The sequence below is a fragment of the Danio rerio genome, chromosome 4 (genome assembly GCF_052040795.2).
Source record: "Danio rerio strain M-AB ecotype USA chromosome 4, GRCz13ab, whole genome shotgun sequence".
In the NCBI taxonomy this organism is placed as follows: Eukaryota; Metazoa; Chordata; class Actinopteri; order Cypriniformes; family Danionidae; genus Danio; species Danio rerio.
In genome coordinates, this window is record NC_141024.2 from 42,229,352 (window position 1) to 42,251,927 (window position 22,576).

The 22,576-nt window shown below is 46.8% G+C and overlaps 1 protein-coding gene, 1 long non-coding RNA gene and 24 other non-coding genes across 26 annotated transcripts in view; 2 read left to right on the forward strand and 24 right to left on the reverse strand.

Annotated features, from left to right (window-relative positions):
- Positions 1-22,576, forward strand: part of LOC148680790 (uncharacterized) — a 796,717-nt gene that overhangs the window by 602,632 nt on the left and 171,509 nt on the right. The window lies entirely within an intron of this gene.
- LOC148680839 (uncharacterized) overlaps positions 1-22,576 on the forward strand; it is a 785,675-nt gene that overhangs the window by 214,191 nt on the left and 548,908 nt on the right. The gene's annotated exons all lie outside the window — the stretch shown is intronic.
- trnag-gcc (transfer RNA glycine (anticodon GCC)) lies at positions 1,926-1,996 on the reverse strand. Its single transcript has one exon. It is a non-coding gene; the product is annotated as a tRNA-Gly (tRNA).
- trnag-gcc (transfer RNA glycine (anticodon GCC)) lies at positions 2,244-2,314 on the reverse strand. The gene has a single exon. It is a non-coding gene; the product is annotated as a tRNA-Gly (tRNA).
- On the reverse strand, positions 5,254-5,324 carry trnar-gcg (transfer RNA arginine (anticodon GCG)). The gene has a single exon. It is a non-coding gene; the product is annotated as a tRNA-Arg (tRNA).
- Positions 11,656-11,762, reverse strand: LOC148680858 (U6 spliceosomal RNA). The gene has a single exon (XR_015943331.1). It is a non-coding gene; the product is annotated as a U6 spliceosomal RNA (small nuclear RNA).
- LOC137494870 (U6 spliceosomal RNA) lies at positions 12,181-12,287 on the reverse strand. The gene has a single exon (XR_015484860.2). It is a non-coding gene; the product is annotated as a U6 spliceosomal RNA (small nuclear RNA).
- On the reverse strand, positions 12,710-12,816 carry LOC137494718 (U6 spliceosomal RNA). The gene has a single exon (XR_015484653.1). It is a non-coding gene; the product is annotated as a U6 spliceosomal RNA (small nuclear RNA).
- LOC148680859 (U6 spliceosomal RNA) lies at positions 13,240-13,346 on the reverse strand. The gene has a single exon (XR_015943275.1). It is a non-coding gene; the product is annotated as a U6 spliceosomal RNA (small nuclear RNA).
- LOC137494850 (U6 spliceosomal RNA) lies at positions 13,765-13,871 on the reverse strand. The gene has a single exon (XR_015488920.1). It is a non-coding gene; the product is annotated as a U6 spliceosomal RNA (small nuclear RNA).
- LOC137494719 (U6 spliceosomal RNA) lies at positions 14,295-14,401 on the reverse strand. Its single transcript, XR_015484664.1, has one exon. It is a non-coding gene; the product is annotated as a U6 spliceosomal RNA (small nuclear RNA).
- On the reverse strand, positions 14,824-14,930 carry LOC137494720 (U6 spliceosomal RNA). Its single transcript, XR_015484671.1, has one exon. It is a non-coding gene; the product is annotated as a U6 spliceosomal RNA (small nuclear RNA).
- Positions 15,354-15,460, reverse strand: LOC141384276 (U6 spliceosomal RNA). Its single transcript, XR_015488931.1, has one exon. It is a non-coding gene; the product is annotated as a U6 spliceosomal RNA (small nuclear RNA).
- On the reverse strand, positions 15,883-15,989 carry LOC137494630 (U6 spliceosomal RNA). Its single transcript, XR_015484827.2, has one exon. It is a non-coding gene; the product is annotated as a U6 spliceosomal RNA (small nuclear RNA).
- LOC137494812 (U6 spliceosomal RNA) lies at positions 16,413-16,519 on the reverse strand. The gene has a single exon (XR_015484828.1). It is a non-coding gene; the product is annotated as a U6 spliceosomal RNA (small nuclear RNA).
- Positions 16,940-17,046, reverse strand: LOC141384277 (U6 spliceosomal RNA). The gene has a single exon (XR_015488942.2). It is a non-coding gene; the product is annotated as a U6 spliceosomal RNA (small nuclear RNA).
- On the reverse strand, positions 17,470-17,573 carry LOC141384278 (U6 spliceosomal RNA). The gene has a single exon (XR_015484674.2). It is a non-coding gene; the product is annotated as a U6 spliceosomal RNA (small nuclear RNA).
- LOC148680860 (U6 spliceosomal RNA) lies at positions 17,997-18,103 on the reverse strand. The gene has a single exon (XR_015943227.1). It is a non-coding gene; the product is annotated as a U6 spliceosomal RNA (small nuclear RNA).
- LOC141382019 (U6 spliceosomal RNA) lies at positions 18,527-18,633 on the reverse strand. The gene has a single exon (XR_015943286.1). It is a non-coding gene; the product is annotated as a U6 spliceosomal RNA (small nuclear RNA).
- LOC141384281 (U6 spliceosomal RNA) lies at positions 19,054-19,160 on the reverse strand. Its single transcript, XR_015488965.1, has one exon. It is a non-coding gene; the product is annotated as a U6 spliceosomal RNA (small nuclear RNA).
- LOC148680861 (U6 spliceosomal RNA) lies at positions 19,584-19,690 on the reverse strand. The gene has a single exon (XR_015943291.1). It is a non-coding gene; the product is annotated as a U6 spliceosomal RNA (small nuclear RNA).
- LOC148680862 (U6 spliceosomal RNA) lies at positions 20,111-20,217 on the reverse strand. The gene has a single exon (XR_015943304.1). It is a non-coding gene; the product is annotated as a U6 spliceosomal RNA (small nuclear RNA).
- LOC137494600 (U6 spliceosomal RNA) lies at positions 20,641-20,747 on the reverse strand. The gene has a single exon (XR_015484635.1). It is a non-coding gene; the product is annotated as a U6 spliceosomal RNA (small nuclear RNA).
- On the reverse strand, positions 21,170-21,276 carry LOC137494881 (U6 spliceosomal RNA). The gene has a single exon (XR_015484898.2). It is a non-coding gene; the product is annotated as a U6 spliceosomal RNA (small nuclear RNA).
- LOC148680863 (U6 spliceosomal RNA) lies at positions 21,700-21,806 on the reverse strand. The gene has a single exon (XR_015943301.1). It is a non-coding gene; the product is annotated as a U6 spliceosomal RNA (small nuclear RNA).
- LOC137494601 (U6 spliceosomal RNA) lies at positions 22,230-22,336 on the reverse strand. The gene has a single exon (XR_015488841.1). It is a non-coding gene; the product is annotated as a U6 spliceosomal RNA (small nuclear RNA).

Sequence of the window (22,576 nt, forward strand, 5' to 3'; positions counted from 1 at the left end):
GAAACATTTCACATGTTTCTTTGTCGAGTATTTGCTGAGATTCAGTTCATTTTAATGACGTGTTTTTCCTGACACAGTCTACTGTTGCGCGCTCCTCATGCAGGCTGTTTGTAATGTCAAAGCTTCGTGGGCCTGGTCGCAATAACTCTAATGAGCTCAGACTGAGAAGCTAGACATAGCGTTGCTTTCATACTGATTACTTTATCAAACAATATTTGTTTTCAACATGCATAGCTGCGTTTAAAAGTAGACACTTCAAGCTTTATAAAGATATGTGTCTCGTGTCTGGGTGTATTGTTTTCGCGGAGTTTCAGCGCATTTTGCTGACACGTTTCTAAAAACAGTTCACGGAGAGAGAAAAGACAGAATGCCTACACTGTTTATTATCCTTGATTTGCAAAAGCACACACATTTGTTTTTGTTGTGAGTGTACACATTTAAAAGTAGACACCTAACAGATTCGATTGATGTATTGATCTTATCTGTACGATCAAAACTGAAAGTGAAATTTAGGTTCATTTCAGCTCAATGAGGTAAAAACTTGTCAGAACGCGTATACGCTGTCTTCGACCCCAGGGGGTTAAAAACACAATTTAAACATATCTATTTATTTGTCCATTTAAATTGTGATTTATGTATATACATTTTTATGCTGGGCGAAGCAGTGGCGCAGTAGGTAGTGCTGTCGCCTCACAGCAAGAAGGTCGCTGGTTCAAGCCTCGGTTCAGTTGGTGTTGCTGTGTGGAGTTTGCATGTTCTCCCTGCATTCACGTGGGTTTCCTTAGGGTGCTCCAGTTTCCACCACAGTCCAAAGACATGTGGTACAGGTGAATTGGATAGGCTAGTGTGTGTGTGTGTGTGTTCCAGACATGGGTTGCGGCTGAAAGGGCATCCGCTGTGTAAAAACTTGCTTGATAAGCTGGAAGAGTAGCAACATAAAACAGGAATTGTAGCAACATAAAACAGGAATTGCATTGGCCAGGAATGGGACCCAGGTCTCCCACATGGCAGGCAAGAATTCTACCACTGAACCACCAATGCTGATATGCTCATACTGCTGTCCTAGTGGGGTGTGATTGCTGCAAGGCTGATACCCAGAGCTGGAAGAGCAGCTACACAAAACAGGAATTGCATTGGCTGGGAACCGGGCCCAGGTCTCCCACGTGGGAGGCGAGAACTCTACCACTGGACCACCAATGCTGATATGCTTATACTGCAGCCCCAGTGGGGTGTGATTGCTGCAACGCTGTTACCCAGAGCTGGAATAGTAGCAACACAAAACAGGATTTGTAATGGACGAGAATCGGACTACGGTCTTCCGCGTGGCAGGGTGAGAAATCTACCACTGAACAACCAATGCTGATATGTTTAAGCTGCAGCCCTAGTGGGGTGTGATTGCTGCAAGGCTGATACCCAGAGCTGGAAGAGTAGCAACACAAAACAGGAATTGCATTGACCGGGAATCAGACCCGGGTCTCCCGCGTGGCAGGCAAGAATTCTACCACTGAACCACCAATGCTGATAAGCTTATGCTACAGCCCTAGTGAGGTGTGATTGCTGCAAGGCTGTTACCCAGAGCTGGAAGAGTAGCAACACAAAACAGGAAAAGCATTGGGTGGGAATTGGACCCGGGTCTCGCGTGTAGCAGGCAAGGTTCCTACCACTGAACCACCAATGCTGACCTATGTTGTTCCTTGCCTTTGTATTGTGTGAGTGCTAAAGGGCCGTCAACCAGAGCTGAAAAAGGAGCCACACAAAACTGCATTTGTATTAGCCAGGAATCGACTCAAGGTCTCCCGCGTTGCAGGCGAGATTTCTACCACTGAACCAGCAATGATGATATGCTTATACTCTAGCCCTAGTGGGTTGTGATTGCTGCAAGGCTGTTACCCAGAAATGGAAGAGTAGCAACACAAAACAGCACTTGCATTGGCCGGGAATCGGACCCGGGTCTCCCGCGTGGCAGGCGAGAATTCTACCACTGAACCACCAATGCTGATATGCTTACACTGCAGCCCTAGTAGGGTGTGATTACTGCAAGGATGTTACCCAGAGCTGGAAGAGTAGCTACACAAAACAGGAATTGTAATGGACGGGAATCGGACCATGGTCTTCTGTGTGGCAGGCAAGCAATCTACCACTGAACCAACAAAGCTGACTTGCTTATACTACAGCCCTAGTGTGGTGTGATTGATGTAAGGCTGTTACCCAGAGCTGGAAGAGTAGCAACACAAAACAGGAATTGCATTGGCCGGGAATCGGACCCGGGTCTCCCGCGTGGCAGGCGAGAATTCTACCACTGAACCACCAATGCAGACCCATGTTCTCCCTTGCCTTTGTGTTGTGTGAGTGCTAAAAGGCCGTCAACCAGAGCTGAAAAAGGAGCCACACAAAACTGCACATATTTTAGCCGGGAATCGACTCTAGGTCTCCTACATGGCAGGCGAGCATTCTACCACTGAACCACCAATGCTGATATGCTTATCCTGCAGCCCTAGTGGGTTGTGATTGCTGCAAGGCTGTTACCCAGAGCTGGAAGAGTAACAACACAAAACCACACTTGCATTGGCCGGGAATCGGACCTGGGTCTCCCGCATGGCAGGTGAGAATTCTACCACTAAACCACCAATGCTGATATGCTTATAATGGATCCCTATTGGGGTGTGATTGCTGCAAGGCTGTTACCCAGAGCTGGAAGAGTAGCAACACAAAACAGGAAATGCATTGGCCAGGAATCGGACCCGGGTCTCCCGCGTGGCAGGCGAGAATTCTTCCACTGAACCACCAATGCTGACCGATGTTGTGTTTTGCCTTTTTGTTGTGTGAGTGCTAAAAGGCCGTCAACCAGAGCTGGAAGAGTAGCAACACAAAATAGAAATTGGAATGGACGGGAATCTGACCAGAGTCTTTTACGGGGGAGGCGAGAAATCTACCACTGAACCACCATTGCTGATATGCTTATTCTGCAGCCCTAGTGGGGTGTGATTGATGCAAGGCTGTTACCCAAAGCTGAAAGAGTAGCTACACAAAACAGCACTTGCATTGGCCGGGAATCAGACCCGGGTCTCCCGCGTGGCAGGCGAGATTTCTACCACTGAACCACCAATGCTGATATGCTTATATTGCCGCCCTAGTGGGGTGTGATTACTGCAAGGTTGTTACCCAGAGCTGGAAGAGTAGCTACACAAAACAGGAATTGTAATGGACAGGAATCGGACCATGGTCTTCTGTGTGGCAGGCAAATAGTCTACCACTGAACCAACAATGCTAATATGCTTATGCTACAGCCCTAGTGGGGTGTGATTGATGCAAGGCTGTTACCCAGAGCTGGAAGAGTAGCAACACAAAACAGGAATTGCATTGGCAGGGAATCGGACCCGGGTCTCCCGCGTGGCAGGCGAGAATTCTACCACTGAACCACCAATGCTGACCCATCTTCTTCCTTACCTTTGTGTTGTGTGAGTGCTAAAAGGCCGTCAACCAGAGCTGAAAAAGGAGCCACACAAAACTGCACTTGTATTAGCCAGGAAGCGACTCAAGGTCTACCGCGTGGCAGGCGAGAATTCTACAACTAAACCACCAATGCTGATATGGTTTTACTGCAGCCCTAGTGGGTTGTGATTGCTGCAAGGCTGTTACCCAGTGCTGGAAGAGTAGCAACCAAAATCAGAAGGTGCATTGGCCGGGAAACAGACCTGGGTCTCCCGCGTGGCAGGCAAGAATTCTACCACTAAACGACCAATGCTGATCTATGTTGTTCCTTGCCTTTATGTTGTGTGAGTGCTAAAAGGCCATCAACCAGAGCCACTCAAAAATGCACATGTTTTAGCCGGGAATCGACTCTATGTCTCCTATGTGGCAGGCGAGCATTCTACCACTGAACCACCAATGCTGATATGCTTATTCTGCAGCTCTAGTGGGTTGTGATTGCTGGAAGGCTGTTACCCAGAGCTGGAAGAGTAACAACACAAAACAGGAATTGGAATGGACGGGAATCGGACCAGGGTCTTCCGCGTGGCAGGCGAGAAATCTACCACTGAACCACCAACGCTGATATGGTTATTCTGCAGCCCTAGTGGGGTGTGATTGATGCAAGGCTGTTTTTCCAGAGCTAGAAGAGTAGCAACACAAAACCACACTTGCATTGGCCGGGAATCGGACCTTGGTCTCCCACATGGCAGGTGAGAATTCTACCACTGAACCACCAATGCTGATATGCTTATACTGGATCCCTATTGGGGTGTGATTGCTGCAAGGCTGTTACCCAGAGCTGGAAGAGTAGCAACACAAAACAGGAAATGCATTGGCCAGGAATCGGACCCAGGTCTCCCGCGTGGCAGGCAAGAATTCTTCCACTGAACCACCAATGCTAACCGATGTTGTGTTTTGCCTTTTTGTTGTGTGAGTGCTAAAAGGCTGTCAACCAGAGCTGGAAGAGTAGCTACACAAAACAGGAATTGCATTGGCCGGGAATAAGACCCAGGTCTCCCACGCGGCAGGTGAGAATTCTACCACTGAACCACCTATGCTGACCGAAGTTGTTTTTTTGGCTTTGTGTTGTGTGAGTACTTAAAGGCCGTCAACCAGAGCTGAAAAAGGAGCCACACAAAACCACACTTGTATTAGCTGTGAATTGACTCTAGGTCTACTCTGTGGCAGGCGAGGATTCTGCCACTGAGCCATCAATGCCTACCGATATAGTTTTTTGCCTTTGTAGTGTGTGAGTGCTAAAAGGCCGTCAAACAGAGCTGAAAAAGGAGCCACAAAAAAACGCACTTGTATTAGCCAGGAATCGACTCTAGGCCCACCGCGTGGCAGGTGAGAATTTTACCACTGAACCACCAATGCTGATATGGTTTTACTACAGCCCTAGTGGGGTGTGATTGCTGCAAGGCTGATATCCAGAGCTGGAAGAGTAGCAACACAAAACAAGATTTTCATTGGCCGGGAATCGGACTCGGGTCTCCCGCGTGGCAGGCGAGAACTCTACCACTGAGCCACCAATGCTGACCCATGTTCTTTCCTGCCTTTGTGTTGTGTGAGGGCTAAAAAGACGTCAACCAGAGCTGAAACAGGAGCCACACAAAACCGCGCTTGTATTAGTCGGGAATCGACTCAAGGTCTCCCGCGTAGCAGGCGAGAATTCTACCACTGAACCACCAATACTGATATGATTTATTGCGCCCCTAGTGGGGTGTGATTGCTGCAAGGCTGTTACCCAGAGCTGGAAGAGTAGTAATACAAAACACGAACTGCATTGGCTGGGAATCGGACCCGGGTCTCCCTCTTCGCAGGCGAGAATTCTACCACTGAACCACCAATGCTGAAATGCTTATTCTGCAGCCCTAGTGGGGTGCGATTGATGCAAGGCTGTTACCCAGAGCTGGAAGAGTAGCTACACAAAACAGGAATTGTAATGGATGGGAATCGGACCAGGGTCTTCTGTGTGGCAGGCAAGAAATCTACCACTGAACCACCAATGCTGATAAGCTTTTACTGCAGCCCTAGTGGGGTGTGATTGCTGCAAGGCTGATACTCAGAGCTGGAAGAGTAGCAACACAAAACAAGAATTGCATTGACCAGTAATCGGACCCAGGTCTCCCGCGTGGCAGGCGAGAATTCTACCACTGAACCACCAATGCTGATATGCTTATGTTACAGCCCTAGTGGGGTGTGACTGCTGCAAGGGTGTTACCCAGAGCTGGAAGAGTAGCAACACAAAACAGGAAATGCATTGGCTGGGAATTGGACCCGGGTCTCGCGCGTGGCAGGCAAGGTTTCCACCACTGAACCACCAATGCTGACCCATGTTCTTCCTTGCCTTTGTGTTGTGTGAGTGCTAAAAGGCCGTCAACCAGAGCTGAAAAAGGAGCCACACAAAACTGCATTGTTATTAGCCAGGAATCGACTCAAGGTCTCCCACGTGGCAGGCGAGATTTCTACCACTGAACCAGCAATGCTGATATGCTTATACTGCAGCCCTAGTGGGTTGTGATTGCTGCAAGGCTGTTACCCAGAGATGGAAGAGTAGCAACACAAAACAGGAATTGCATTGGCCGGGATTCGGACCCGGGTCTCCCGCGTGGCGGGTGAGAATCCTACCACTGAACCACCAATGCTGACCCATGTTCTTCCTTGCCTTTGTGTTGTGTGAGTGCTAAAAGGCCGTCAACCAGAGCTGAAAAAGGAGCCACACAAAACTGCATTTGTATTAGCCAGGAAGCGACTCAAGGTCTACCGCGTGGCAGGTGAGAATTCTACAACTAATCCACCAATGCTAATATGGTTTTACTGCAGCCCTAGTGGGTTGTGATTGCTGCAAGGCTGTTACCCAGTGCTGGAAGAGTAGCAATCAAAATCAGAAGGTGCATTGGCCGGGAAACGGACCTGGGTCTCCCGCGTGGCAGGCAAGAATTCTACCACTGAACGACCAATGCTGACCCATGTTGTTTCTTTGCCTTTATGTTGTGTGAGTGCTAAAAGGCCGTCAACCAGAGCTGAAAAAGGAGCCACACAAAAATGCATTTGTATTAGCCAGGAATCGACTCAAGGTCTCCCGCGTGGCAGGCGAGATTTCTACCACTGAACCAGCAATGCTGATATGTTTATATTGCAGCCCTAGTGGGTTGTGATTGCTGCAAGGCTGTTGCCCAGAGCTGGAAGAGTAGCAACACAAAATAAGAACTGTAATGGACGGGAATCTGACCAGGGTCTTTCACAAGGGAGGCGAGAAATCTACCACTGAACCACCATTGCTGATATGCTTATTCTGCAGCCCTAGTGGGGTGTGATTGATGCAAGGCTGTTACCCAAAGCTGGAAGAGTAGCAACAAAAAACAGCACTTGCATTGGCCGGGAATCGGACCCGGGTCTCCCTCGTGGCAGGCGAGAATTCTACCACTGAACCACCAATGCTGATATGCTTGTACTGCAGCCCTAGTGGGGTGTAATTGCTGCAAGGCTGTTACCCAGAGCTGGAAGAGCAGCAACACAAAACAGGAATTGCATTGGCCGGGAATCGGACCCGGGTCTCCCTCGTCACAGGCGAGAATTCTACCACTGAACCACCTATGCTGACCGATGTTGTTTTTTGGCTTTGTGTTGTGTAAGTGCTAAAAGGCAGTCAACCAGTGCTGAAAAAGGAGCCACACAAAATCGCACTTGTATTAGCCGAGAATCGATTCTAGGTTTACCATGTGGCAGGCGACAATTCTACCACTGAACCACCAATGCTGATAAGCTTTTACTGCAGCCCTAGTGGGGTGTAATTGCTGCAAGGCTGTTACCCAGAGCTGGAAGAGTAGCAACACAAAAAAGGAATTGCATTGGCTGGGAATCGGACACGGGTCTCCGGCATGGCAGGTGAGAATTCTACCACTGAACCACCAATGCTGATATGCTTATGGTGCTGCCCTAACGGGGTGTGATTGCTGCAAGGCTGTTACCAAGAGCTGGAAGAGTAGCAACACAAGAGAGGAATTGCATTGGACAGAAATCGGCCTCGGGTCGCCCGCAAGGCAGGCAAGAATTCTACCACTGAACCACTAATGCTGACCCATGTTCTTCCTTGCCTTTGTGTTGTGTGAGTGCTTAAAGGCCTTCAACCAGAGCTGGAAGAGGAGCCACACAAAACAGCAATTGCATTAGCAGGGAATCGAACCCAGGTCTCCCACATGGCAGGCAAGATTTCTACCAAAACCACCAATGTTGATATGGTTATGCTACTGCCCTAGTGGGGTGTGATAGCTGCAAGGCTGTTAGCCTTCCAGCTGAAACAGTAGCAACACAAAACAAGAATTGCATTGGTCGGGAATCAGACCCAGGTCTCCTGCATGGCAGGCGAGAATTCTACCACTGAACCACCAATACTGACCAATGTTGTTTCTTGCCTTTGTGTTGTGTGGCTGCCACAAGGCTGTTACTTGCAGCTGGAAGAGTAGCAACACAAACGAGCAACTGCATTGGCCGGGAATCGGACCTGGGTTTCCCGCCTGGCAGGGGAGAATTCTACCACTGAGCCTCCAATCCTGAAACACATGTTCTCCTGCTGAAGGATTCGGATTTCTGCTTTCCAATCTGTCTCATCATGGACCAACGTGTATCCTTTTTTCATCATCTTGTTACTTATGATTTTTTTTTTATTAAATATAATTATATGATCATTTGAATGAGTATTTACTGTGAAATGATTTTAATTAATGAATAAGTTAACACATTGCTTAATATAAGAATGTTCAGTGCATTTGCCTGTCTCTTTATAACTTTTTTCAGAAGCCACCAAACTAGGTCAGAGGTCACAGAGACCTTAAGTGGAACTGAGGGCTGAGGACTGGAATCAAATGTCTCTATTGTTATTTCTATGAGTTAATACTATCTAAAATGTCTAAAGTGATTTTGCTGTTTTTACGGTTAATTATTTTAAAGTGATTCTACTTTTTATTCAAGATAGACTTTGTATAGTAAGATTATAACTGCCTGAATGTAGATTATACAAATTTTTAACCAGTTTTGATAAAGATGGCTGAGAGTACACTCAGCCTTGAATAAGAAACAGATTATACTTTAGGTGTGTGTGTGTGTGTTCTATTTGATTGTTGATCCGTTTCACAGGTCTGGAGTCAGCTTCAATAAGTCTAAGGGATGTCTGACATTTATGCTTAAAGGTGCAGCAGGTGATTATCTTCAGAAACAATTTTTGTTCTGGTTGAAAGTCTCTTCATAGTCCAATAGTAATGATTACAGTAAATTATCTAAATGTGTTTATATGTATTTTTTTATCCTGGGTAAAGCATAAACCTAAAAAAATGTTCATCCAATTAAATAGAGTCGGACTATAATCTCCCATAATTCCGATAAGCAGGTCAGGCTGTCTGTCAGCAAATGTAGATTCGGACTTCTGCGCATCTGTTCACGCAGATACGCCATTAGCGTGTGTGCTTTTATATTAACTTTGGTCATTTTTGAACAATGATAGCCTTCCTATACTGTTTATCGCTACACTGAATATTCACTCTGAAATAGCATGTAAGTGTGGTTAAGTAATAAATGTAATTCCTGCATGGCGCTGGCACTAACTAACTGGCAAATGACATGAACTAGTGGGGTTGTCTGTCTGCTGTTGTGACGCGGTGCGCGCGTTCGCGATTTCAGGGGGTGTGGCTTTAAATCACAGTCCCTCGCCGCCGTCCAAAGATAATATGCTAAGCGGTTAGCATTTTGGCAGATCACCTACTGCACCTTTAAGATATTGTTCAGAATATACGCACAAACCCCACGTGGAAATTCTCCTAGTCTATCTGTGTTTTAACCAATCAGGCTATAACACCTATATGTATGACGCAGTTAATGACGTTATGTGAGAGTATAATTGTTATTGATTGGTGATTGTAAGCAGAGCGGCCTAGGAACTCATTGCGAGAGTTGAAGCTGGTTTCAGCTGATGAAACTGCAAACTATCTTCTGTAAACTTGATTTATTTATTTAAATCTCTGACTCTGGCTCTTTTTTATATACCTGACTGGTCATTCTTTGGGTTAAACTGTATACTATCCCTACAGTTTTGATGGACGCGTGGCACTTGTTTACTGGTGACACCATTGATCAATCAACAAAAAGAAATGTAGAAAGATTTAAAATATTATAGACTAGGGATGGTCTGTGGAGTAGTGGGTAGTAACGGAAAGCTGTTGGGTTCTCATTCAGACGTGAATGAAAGGCAAAATTTTGTGGTAGCTTTGTGTGGAATCCCCTTGTGAGCTGGTGCATTTTGCGGTACACCTATAACGATAGTAATAAGTATAACAGTAGTTAAGGGGTGTACCTCCTCCACCCAGAGTTAAGTACTCAGTGACGGGTGTGTAAGAGGCTTTTAGGACATTCTCGGGGATAAAACTTGGACTGGTTTTTATTTAGTAGTGGACTAAATTAACCTGAGATTGTATTTAGTTCCACCACTGCTATCTTGCTGTTTCACAGACAAAAGGGCCCGAATCCTAAGAATAGAGTGGGTCAGATTATTAGGGAAAGAAATAGTTAAATAAATAAATAAATTCTTTAATAACATCTTAATCGGTATCCATTAGATAGTAGTGGCCACAAAAGTCAGACAAGAAACCTAGAAATATTAGGGCGAGGTTGATTGATCAATGATGCACCAGGAGCAATCCTGAAAAAAATATGACCCTAACTGGATTGGACCGATCTGGACAGTATCCACATCTTGGGATGGTTTGCAGATTAATCAAGCAAAAGCTAAGCGCTGTTAGTAAGATTTCATTCTCAATTTCTTGTTGCTTTTGGTGTTAAACTCTGATATAAAAAGAAACAGATGAGAGCAGAATGCAGTAAATGGCTCAGCTAAGCTCTTAGGTTTAAAATGATTTTAGAACCGATTTTAAGATAAAAAATGCCTTTGGCAATTAATTGTCAATGAAAAGCTAAAATCTAAATATTGAGTGTCTAGTAGCCAAAAACTAAGCACAGAAACTGACAGTAACATTATGGGAGTAAAGAATAGCGTATGTTTTGTCTTAGAAGATAAGATTCTGTGTGAGTGCACTGCTATCTTGATTTAGCCCTCACCATGACTTTTGACTTTTGGCTGTAAAAGTAACAGAGACATGTCTGTATAAAAAATGTGCCATGTAAGTCTGTGCAAACAAGCAGCTTTATGGTTGGATTTAAATATTTTTAGTAATATATAAGTAACATAAATGGGGGTTGAAATAATACATTGATGGATGCAGTTAACCCCTAAAAGATCTAAAACTGTTGTTGACTGTAACAGCATTACTTTGAAAAAGCATGTCAACTCTGTTTTATATGTTTTAGGACGGGCTTGAGTAAAAGATTACAACAAAATTATGTTATTGAAGTTAATGTTATGTTTAATGTATGTTTAAATTGAGTAAACATACATTAACAGTTCTGGATTGCTCAAAACTCTCTTTCTCTCTCATTAGATATCAGCTATGAGCTGCTATCTGCCTGTTCCATGACAACTGATAATCACAGTGTTCAGTTGGAAATGACATTATGTCAGAGTATAATTGTTATTGATTGGTGATTGTAAGCAGAGCAGCCTAGGAACTTATTGCGAGTGTTGAAGCTGGCTTCTGATGATGAAACTGCAAACTGTCTTAGGTAAACTTGATTTATTTATTTATTTGAATCTCTGACTCTAGCTCTTCTTCATCTATCAGACTGGTCATTCTTTGGGTTAAACTGTAAACTATCCCAACAGCTAAAACCCTGCTCATGCACCATTTGGAATCGTAAAAAACCTTTTGTCTTTTCTCCTTTCTATCCTAGAGCCATGTTCCCACTTGTATCCCGTGCTTTACAGAGCTTTGGCCCTGTCAGTGCTAGGCACACTGATTGATGCAGTAGGTCACCAAGTTTATGGACGGGGGGAAATTAGAGTGTCAGGATAGCCTATGGCAAAGTCCCACTAAAGCAAGGGCTTTGGAAGTGCATTAGCACAACAAGACAAACGATCAGAGCATCCCACATTCGTTTTCACCATGCATGTAGACTTTCCAGTTGACCCAGCAGCACCTCCCACGATTTGCTAAATCCATCCTCATGCACCATTTGGAATCGTGCAAAGCCTTTTGTCTTTTTTTTATTTCTGTACTTTTACCCACGCACTAAAAAAGCAAAACGGAGTGCTTCACGGATTTGCGTGTCATCCTTTCGCAGGGGCCATGCTAATCGTCTCTGTATCGATCCAATTTTAGTATATGTGCCACCGTAGCGAGCACAGACCAGCGGTCAGGCTCAGGGCATATGTACGCCTCGAGTCCCAGCAATGTTCCTCCAGGGTGGTGGGAACCGGAGAGCCATGTTCCCACTTGTATGCCGTGCACTACAGAGCTTTGGCCCTGTCAGTGCTAGGCACACTGATTGATGCAGTAGGTCACCAAGTTTATGGACGGGGAGAAATTAGAGTGTCAGGATAGCCTATGGCAATCCCACTAAAGCAAGGGCTTTGGAAGTGCATTAGCACAACAAAACAAATGATCAAAGCATCCCACATTCGTTGTCACCATGCATGTAGACTTTCCAGTTGACCCAGCAGCACCTCCCACGATTTGCTAAACCCATCGTCATGCACCATTTGGAAACGTGAAAAGCCTTTTGTCTTTTTTCATTTCTGTACTTTTACCCACGCACTAAAAAAGCAATATGGAGCGCTTCACGGATTTGCGTGTCATCCTTTCGCAGGGGCCATGCTAATCTTCTCTGTATCGATCAAATTTTTGTATATGTGCCACCGTAGCGAGCACAGATCAGCAGTCAGGCTCAGGGCATATGTACGCCTCGAGTCCCAGCAATGTTCCTCCAAGGTGGTGGGACCTGGAGAGCCATGTTCCCACTTGTATGCCGTGCACTACAGAGCTTTGGCCCTGTCAGTGCTAGGCACACTGATTGATGCAGTAGGTCACCAAGTTTATGGACAGGGGGAAATTAGAGTGTCAGGATAGCCTATGGCAAAGTCCCAGTAAAGCAAGGGCTTTGGAAGTGCATTGGTTGCACAACAAAGCAAACGATCAAAGCATCCACATTCGTTTTCACCATGCATGTAGACTTTCCAGTTGACCCAGCAGCACCTCCCACGATTTGCTAAACCCATCCTCATGCACCATTTGGAATCGTGAAAAGCCTTTTGTCTTTTTGCATTTCTGTACTTTTACCCACGCACTAAAACAGCAATATGGAGCGCTTCACGGATTTGCGTGTCATCCTTTCGCAGGGGCCATGCTAATCTTCTCTGTATCGATCCAATTTTAGTATATGTGCCACCGTAGCGAGCACAGATCAGCAGTCAGGCTCAGGGCATATGTACGCCTCGAGTCCCAGCAATGTTCCTCCAAGGTGGTGGGACCTGGAGAGCCATGTTCCCACTTGTATGCCGTGCACTACAGAGCTTTGGCCCTGTCAGTGCTAGGCACACTGATTGATGCAGTAGGTCACCAAGTTTATGGACAGGGGGAAATTAGAGTGTCAGGATAGCCTATGGCAAAGTCCCAGTAAAGCAAGGGCTTTGGAAGTGCATTGGTTGCACAACAAAGCAAACGATCAAAGCATCCCACATTCGTTTTCACCATGCATGTAGACTTTCCAGTTGACCCAGCAGCACCTCCCACGATTTGCTAAACCCATCCTCATGCACCATTTGGAATCGTGAAAAGCCTTTTGTCTTTTTTCATTTCTGTACTTTTACCCACGCACTAAAACAGCAATATGGAGCGCTTCACGGATTTGCGTGTCATCCTTTCGCAGGGGCCATGCTAATCTTCTCTGTATCGATCCAATTTTAGTATATGTGCCACCGTAGCGAGCACAGACCAGTGGTCAGGCTCAGGGCATATGTACGCCTCGAGTCCCAGCAATGTTCCTTCAAGGTGGTGGGACCCGAAGAGCCATGTTCCCACTTATATACCGTGCACTACAGAGCTTTGGCCCTGTCAGTGCTAGGCACACTGATTGATGCAGTAGGTCACCAAGTTTATGGACGGGGGGAAATTAGAGTGTCACGATAGCCTATGGCAATCCCACTAAAGCAAGGACTTTGGAAGTGCATTAGCACAACAAAACAAATGATCAAAGCATCCCACATTCGTTTTCACCATGCATGTAGACTTTCCAGTTGACCCAGCAGCACCTCCCACGATTTGCTAAACCCATCCTCATGCACCATTTGGAAACGTGAAAAGCCTTTTGTCTTTTTTCATTTCTATACTTTTACCCACGCACTAAAAAAGCAATATGGAGCGCTTCACGGATTTGCGTGTCATCCTTTCGCAGGGGCCATGCTAATCTTCTCTGTATCGATCCAATTTTAGTATATGTGCCACCGTAGCGAGCACAGATCAGCAGTCAGGCTCAGGGCATATGTACGCCTCGAGTCCCAGCAATGTTCCTCCAAGGTGGTGGGACCTGGAGAGCCATGTTCCCACTTGTATGCCGTGCACTACAGAGCTTTGGCCCTGTCAGTGCTAGGCACACTGATTGATGCAGTAGGTCACCAAGTTTATGGACAGGGGGAAATTAGAGTGTCAGGATAGCCTATGGCAAAGTCCCAGTAAAGCAAGGGCTTTGGAAGTGCATTGGTTGCACAACAAAACAAATGATCAAAGCATCCCACATTCGTTTTCACCATGCATGTAGACTTTCCAGTTGACCCAGCAGCACCTCCCACGATTTGCTAAACCCATCCTCATGCACCATTTGGAATCGTGAAAAGCCTTTTGTCTTTTTGCATTTCTGTACTTTTACCCACGCACTAAAACAGCAATATGGAGCGCTTCACGGATTTGCGTGTCATCCTTTCGCAGGGGCCATGCTAATCTTCTCTGTATCGATCCAATTTTAGTATATGTGCCACCGTAGCGAGCACGGAGGAGTGGACAGGCTCAGGGCATATGTACGCCTCGAGTCCCAGCAATGTTCCTCCAAGGTGGTGGGACCTGGAGAGCCATGTTCCCACTTGTATGCCGTGCACTACAGAGCTTTGGCCCTGTCAGTGCTAGGCACACTGATTGATGCAGTAGGTCACCAAGTTTATGGACAGGGGGAAATTAGAGTGTCAGGATAGCCTATGGCAAAGTCCCAGTAAAGCAAGGGCTTTGGAAGTGCATTGGTTGCACAACAAAGCAAACGATCAAAGCATCCCACATTCGTTTTCACCATGCATGTAGACTTTCCAGTTGACCCAGCAGCACCTCCAACGATTTGCTAAACCCATCCTCATGCACCATTTGGAATCGTGAAAAGCCTTTTGTCTTTTTCATTTCTGTACTTTTACCCACGCACTAAAACAGCAATATGGAGCGCTTCACGGATTTGCGTGTCATCCTTTCGCAGGGGCCATGCTAATCTTCTCTGTATCGATCCAATTTTAGTATATGTGCCACCGTAGCGAGCACACACCAGTGGTCAGGCTCAGGGCATATGTATGTCTCGAGTCCCAGCAATGTTCCTTCAAGGTGGTGGGACCCGAAGAGCCATGTTCCCACTTATATACCGTGCACTACAGAGCTTTGGCCCTGTCAGTGCTAGGCACACTGATTGATGCAGTAGGTCACCAAGTTTATGGACAGGGGGAAATTAGAGTGTCAGGATAGCCTATGGCAAAGTCCCAGTAAAGCAAGGGCTTTGGAAGTGCATTGGTTGCACAACAAAACAAATGATCAAAGCATCCCACATTCGTTTTCACCATGCATGTAGACTTTCCAGTTGACCCAGCAGCACCTCCCACGATTTGCTAAACCCATCCTCATGCACCATTTGGAATCGTGAAAAGCCTTTTGTCTTTTTGCATTTCTGTACTTTTACCCACGCACTAAAACAGCAATATGGAGCGCTTCACGGATTTGCGTGTCATCCTTTCGCAGGGGCCATGCTAATCTTCTCTGTATCGATCCAATTTTAGTATATGTGCCACCGTAGCGAGCACGGAGGAGTGGACAGGCTCAGGGCATATGTACGCCTCGAGTCCCAGCAATGTTCCTCCAAGGTGGTGGGACCTGGAGAGCCATGTTCCCACTTGTATGCCGTGCACTACAGAGCTTTGGCCCTGTCAGTGCTAGGCACACTGATTGATGCAGTAGGTCACCAAGTTTATGGACAGGGGGAAATTAGAGTGTCAGGATAGCCTATGGCAAAGTCCCAGTAAAGCAAGGGCTTTGGAAGTGCATTGGTTGCACAACAAAGCAAACGATCAAAGCATCCCACATTCGTTTTCACCATGCATGTAGACTTTCCAGTTGACCCAGCAGCACCTCCAACGATTTGCTAAACCCATCCTCATGCACCATTTGGAATCGTGAAAAGCCTTTTGTCTTTTTCATTTCTGTACTTTTACCCACGCACTAAAACAGCAATATGGAGCGCTTCACGGATTTGCGTGTCATCCTTTCGCAGGGGCCATGCTAATCTTCTCTGTATCGATCCAATTTTAGTATATGTGCCACCGTAGCGAGCACACACCAGTGGTCAGGCTCAGGGCATATGTACGTCTCGAGTCCCAGCAATGTTCCTTCAAGGTGGTGGGACCCGAAGAGCCATGTTCCCACTTATATACCGTGCACTACAGAGCTTTGGCCCTGTCAGTGCTAGGCACACTGATTGATGCAGTAGGTCACCAAGTTTATGGACAGGGGGAAATTAGAGTGTCAGGATAGCCTATGGCAAAGTCCCAGTAAAGCAAGGGCTTTGGAAGTGCATTGGTTGCACAACAAAGCAAACGATCAAAGCATCCCACATTCGTTTTCACCATGCATGTAGACTTTCCAGTTGACCCAGCAGCACCTCCCACGATTTGCTAAACCCATCCTCATGCACCATTTGGAATCGTGAAAAGCCTTTTGTCTTTTTTCATTTCTGTACTTTTACCCACGCACTAAAACAGCAATATGGAGCGCTTCACGGATTTGCGTGTCATCCTTTCGCAGGGGCCATGCTAATCTTCTCTGTATCGATCCAATTTTAGTATATGTGCCACCGTAGCAAGCACAGACCAGCGGTCAGGCTCAGGGCATATGTACGCCTCGAGTCCCAGCAATGTTCCTTCAAGGTGGTGGGACCCGAAGAGCCATGTTCCCACTTGTATGCCGTGCACTACAGAGCTTTGGCCCTGTCAGTGCTAGGCACACTGATTGATGCAGTAGGTCACCAAGTTTATGGACAGGGGGAAATTAGAGTGTCAGGATAGCCTATGGCAAAGTCCCACTAAAGCAAGGGCTTTGGAAGTGCATTAGCACAACAAAACAAACGATCAAAGCATCCCACATTCGTTTTCACCATGCATGTAGACTTTCCAGTTGACCCAGCAGCACCTCCCACGATTTGCTAAACCCATCCTCATGCACCATTTGGAATCGTGAAAAGCCTTTTGTCTTTTTGCATTTCTGTACTATTACCCACGCACTAAAACAGCAATATGGAGCGCTTCACGGATTTGCGTGTCATCTTTTCGCAGGGGCCATGCTAATCTTCTCTATATCGATCCAATTTTAGTATATGTGCCACCGTAGCAAGCACAGATCAGCAGTCAGGCTCAGGGCATATGTACGCCTCGAGTCCCAGCAATGTTCCTCCAAGGTGGTGGGACCTGGAGAGCCATGTTCCCACTTGTATGCCGTGCACTACAGAGCTTTGGCCCTGTCAGTGCTAGGCACACTGATTGATGCAGTAGGTCACCAAGTTTATGGACAGGGGGAAATTAGAGTGTCAGGATAGCCTATGGCAAAGTCCCAGTAAAGCAAGGGCTTTGGAAGTGCATTGGTTGCACAACAAAACAAACGATCAAAGCATCCCACATTCGTTTTCACCATGCATGTAGACTTTCCAGTTGACCCAGCAGTACCTCCCACGATTTGCTAAACCCATCCTCATGCACCATTTGGAATCGTGAAAAGCCTTTTGTCTTTTTGCATCTCTGTACTTTTACCCACGCACTAAAACAGCAATATGGAGCGCTTCACGGATTTGCATGTCATCCTTTCGCAGGGGCCATGCTAATCTTCTCTGTATCGATCCAATTTTAGCATATGTGCCACCGTCAGCACAGATCAGCAGTCAGGCTCAGGGCATATGTACGCCTCGAGTCCCAGCAATGTTCCTCCAAGGTGGTGGGACCTGGAGAGCCATGTTCCCACTTGTATGCCGTGCACTACAGAGCTTTGGCCCTGTCAGTGCTAGGCACACTGATTGATGCAGTAGGTCACCAAGTTTATGGACAGGGGGAAATTAGAGTGTCAGGATAGCCTATGGCAAAGTCCCAGTAAAGCAAGGGCTTTGGAAGTGCATTGGTTGCACAACAAAGCAAACGATCAAAGCATCCCACATTCGTTTTCACCATGCATGTAGACTTTCCAGTTGACCCAGCAGCACCTCCCACGATTTGCTAAACCCATCCTCATGCACCATTTGGAATCGTGAAAAGCCTTTTGTCTTTTTGCATTTCTGTACTTTTACCCACGCACTAAAACAGCAATATGGAGCGCTTCACGGATTTGCGTGTCATCCTTTCGCAGGGGCCATGCTAATCTTCTCTGTATCGATCCAATTTTAGTATATGTGCCACCGTAGCGAGCACAGATCAGCAGTCAGGCTCAGGGCATATGTACGCCTCGAGTCCCAGCAATGTTCCTCCAAGGTGGTGGGACCTGGAGAGCCATGTTCCCACTTGTATGCCGTGCACTACAGAGCTTTGGCCCTGTCAGTGCTAGGCACACTGATTGATGCAGTAGGTCACCAAGTTTATGGACAGGGGGAAAGTAGAGTGTCAGGATAGCCTATGGCAAAGTCCCAGTAAAGCAAGGGCTTTGGAAGTGCATTGGTTGCACAACAAAGCAAACGATCAAAGCATCCCACATTCGTTTTCACCATGCATGTAGACTTTCCAGTTGACCCAGCAGCACCTCCCACGATTTGCTAAACCCATCCTCATGCACCATTTGGAATCGTGAAAAGCCTTTTGTCTTTTTTCATTTCTGTACTTTTACCCACGCACTAAAACAGCAATATGGAGCGCTTCACGGATTTGCGTGTCATCCTTTCGCAGGGGCCATGCTAATCTTCTCTGTATCGATCCAATTTTAGTATATGTGCCACCGTAGCAAGCACAGACCAGCGGTCAGGCTCAGGGCATATGTACGCCTCGAGTCCCAGCAATGTTCCTTCAAGGTGGTGGGACCCGAAGAGCCATGTTCCCACTTGTATGCCGTGCACTACAGAGCTTTGGCCCTGTCAGTGCTAGGCACACTGATTGATGCAGTAGGTCACCAAGTTTATGGACAGGGGGAAATTAGAGTGTCAGGATAGCCTATGGCAAAGTCCCACTAAAGCAAGGGCTTTGGAAGTGCATTAGCACAACAAAACAAACGATCAAAGCATCCCACATTCGTTTTCACCATGCATGTAGACTTTCCAGTTGACCCAGCAGCACCTCCCACGATTTGCTAAACCCATCCTCATGCACCATTTGGAATCGTGAAAAGCCTTTTGTCTTTTTGCATTTCTGTACTTTTACCTACGCACTAAAACAGCAATATGGAGCGCTTCACGGATTTGCGTGTCATCCTTTCGCAGGGGCCATGCTAATCTTCTCTGTATCGATCCAATTTTAGTATATGTGCCACCGTAGCGAGCACGGACGAGTTGACAGGCTCAGGGCATATGTACGCCTCGAGTCCCAGCAATGTTCCTCCAAGGTGGTGGGACCTGGAGAGCCATGTTCCCACTTGTATGCCGTGCACAACAGAGCTTTGGCCCTGTCAGTGCTAGGCACACTGATTGATGCAGTAGGTCACCAAGTTTATGGACAGGGGGAAATTAGAGTGTCAGGATAGCCTATGGCAAAGTCCCAGTAAAGCAAGGGCTTTGGAAGTGCATTGGTTGCACAACAAAGCAAACGATCAAAGCATCCCACATTCGTTTTCACCATGCATGTAGACTTTCCAGTTGACCCAGCAGCACCTCCCACGATTTGCTAAACCCATCCTCATGCACCATTTGGAATCGTGAAAAGCCTTTTGTCTTTTTTCATTTCTGTACTTTTACCCACGCACTAAAACAGCAATATGGAGCGCTTCACGTATTTGCGTGTCATCCTTTCGCAGGGGCCATGCTAATCTTCTCTGTATCGATCCAATTTTAGTATATGTGCCACCGTAGCGAGCACGGACGAGTGGACAGGCTCAGGGCATATGTACGCCTCGAGTCCCAGCAATGTTCCTCCAAGGTGGTGGGACCTGGAGAGCCATGTTCCCACTTGTATGCCGTGCACTACAGAGCTTTGGCCCTGTCAGTGCTAGGCACACTGATTGATGCAGTAGGTCACCAAGTTTATGGACAGGGGGAAATTAGAGTGTCAGGATAGCCTATGGCAAAGTCCCACTAAAGCAAGGGCTTTGGAAGTGCATTAGCACAACAAAACAAACGATCAAAGCATCCCACATTCGTTTTCACCATGCATGTAGACTTTCCAGTTGACCCAGCAGCACCTCCCACGATTTGCTAAACCCATCCTCATGCACCATTTGGAATCGTGAAAAGCCTTTTGTCTTTTTGCATTTCTGTACTTTTACCCACGCACTAAAACAGCAATATGGAGCGCTTCACGGATTTGCGTGTCATCCTTTCGCAGGGGCCATGCTAATCTTCTCTGTATCGATCCAATTTAAGTATATGTGCCACCGTAGCGAGCACAGATCGGCAGTCAGGCTCAGGGCATATGTACGCCTCGAGTCCCAGCAATGTTCCTCCAAGGTGGTGGGACCTGGAGAGCCATGTTCCCACTTGTATGCCGTGCACTACAGAGCTTTGGCCCTGTCAGTGCTAGGCACACTGATTGATGCAGTAGGTCACCAAGTTTATGGACAGGGGGAAATTAGAGTGTCAGGATAGCCTATGGCAAAGTCCCAGTAAAGCAAGGGCTTTGGAAGTGCATTGGTTGCACAACAAAACAAATGATCAAAGCATCCCACATTCGTTTTCACCATGCATGTAGACTTTCCAGTTGACCCAGCAGCACCTCCCACGATTTGCTAAACCCATCCTCATGCACCATTTGGAATCGTGAAAAGCCTTTTGTCTTTTTGCATTTCTGTACTTTTACCCACGCACTAAAACAGCAATATGGAGCGCTTCACGGATTTGCGTGTCATCCTTTCGCAGGGGCCATGCTAATCTTCTCTGTATCGATCCAATTTTAGTATATGTGCCACCGTAGCGAGCACGGACGAGTGGACAGGCTCAGGGCATATGTACGCCTCGAGTCCCAGCAATGTTCCTCCAAGGTGGTGGGACCTGGAGAGCCATGTTCCCACTTGTATGCCGTGCACTACAGAGCTTTGGCCCTGTCAGTGCTAGGCACACTGATTGATGCAGTAGGTCACCAAGTTTATGGACAGGGGGAAATTAGAGTGTCAGGATAGCCTATGGCAAAGTCCCAGTAAAGCAAGGGCTTTGGAAGTGCATTGGTTGCACAACAAAGCAAACGATCAAAGCATCCCACATTCGTTTTCACCATGCATGTAGACTTTCCAGTTGACCCAGCAGCACCTCCAACGATTTGCTAAACCCATCCTCATGCACCATTTGGAATCGTGAAAAGCCTTTTGTCTTTTTCATTTCTGTACTTTTACCCACGCACTAAAACAGCAATATGGAGCGCTTCACGGATTTGCGTGTCATCCTTTCGCAGGGGCCATGCTAATCTTCTCTGTATCGATCCAATTTTAGTATATGTGCCACCGTAGCGAGCACAGACCAGTGGTCAGGCTCAGGGCATATGTACGTCTCGAGTCCCAGCAATGTTCCTTCAAGGTGGTGGGACCCGAAGAGCCATGTTCCCACTTGTATGCCGTGCACTACAGAGCTTTGGCCCTGTCAGTGCTAGGCACACTGATTGATGCAGTAGGTCACCAAGTTTATGGACAGGGGGAAATTAGAGTGTCAGGATAGCCTATGGCAAAGTCCCAGTAAAGCAAGGGCTTTGGAAGTGCATTGGTTGCACAACAAAACAAATGATCAAAGCATCCCACATTCGTTTTCACCATGCATGTAGACTTTCCAGTTGACCCAGCAGTACCTCCCACGATTTGCTAAACCCATCCTCATGCACCATTTGGAATCGTGAAAAGCCTTTTGTCTTTTTGCATTTCTGTACTTTTACCCACGCACTAAAACAGCAATATGGAGCGCTTCACGGATTTGCGTGTCATCCTTTTGCAGGGGCCATGCTAATCTTCTCTGTATCGATCCAATTTTAGCATATGTGCCACCGTAGCGAGCACAGATCAGCAGTCAGGCTCAGGGCATATGTACGCCTCGAGTCCCAGCAATGTTCCTCCAAGGTGGTGGGACCTGGAGAGCCATGTTCCCACTTGTATGCCGTGCACTACAGAGCTTTGGCCCTGTCAGTGCTAGGCACACTGATTGATGCAGTAGGTCACCAAGTTTATGGACAGGGGGAAATTAGAGTGTCAGGATAGCCTATGGCAAAGTCCCAGTAAAGCAAGGGCTTTGGAAGTGCATTGGTTGCACAACAAAGCAAACGATCAAAGCATCCCACATTCGTTTTCACCATGCATGTAGACTTTCCAGTTGACCCAGCAGCACCTCCCACGATTTGCTAAACCCATCCTCATGCACCATTTGGAATCGTGAAAAGCCTTTTGTCTTTTTGCATTTCTGTACTTTTACCCACGCACTAAAACAGCAATATGGAGCGCTTCACGGATTTGCGTGTCATCCTTTCGCAGGGGCCATGCTAATCTTCTCTGTATCGATCCAATTTTAGTATATGTGCCACCGTAGCGAGCACAGATCAGCAGTCAGGCTCAGGGCATATGTACGCCTCGAGTCCCAGCAATGTTCCTCCAAGGTGGTGGGACCTGGAGAGCCATGTTCCCACTTGTATGCCGTGCACTACAGAGCTTTGGCCCTGTCAGTGCTAGGCACACTGATTGATGCAGTAGGTCACCAAGTTTATGGACAGGGGGAAATTAGAGTGTCAGGATAGCCTATGGCAAAGTCCCAGTAAAGCAAGGGCTTTGGAAGTGCA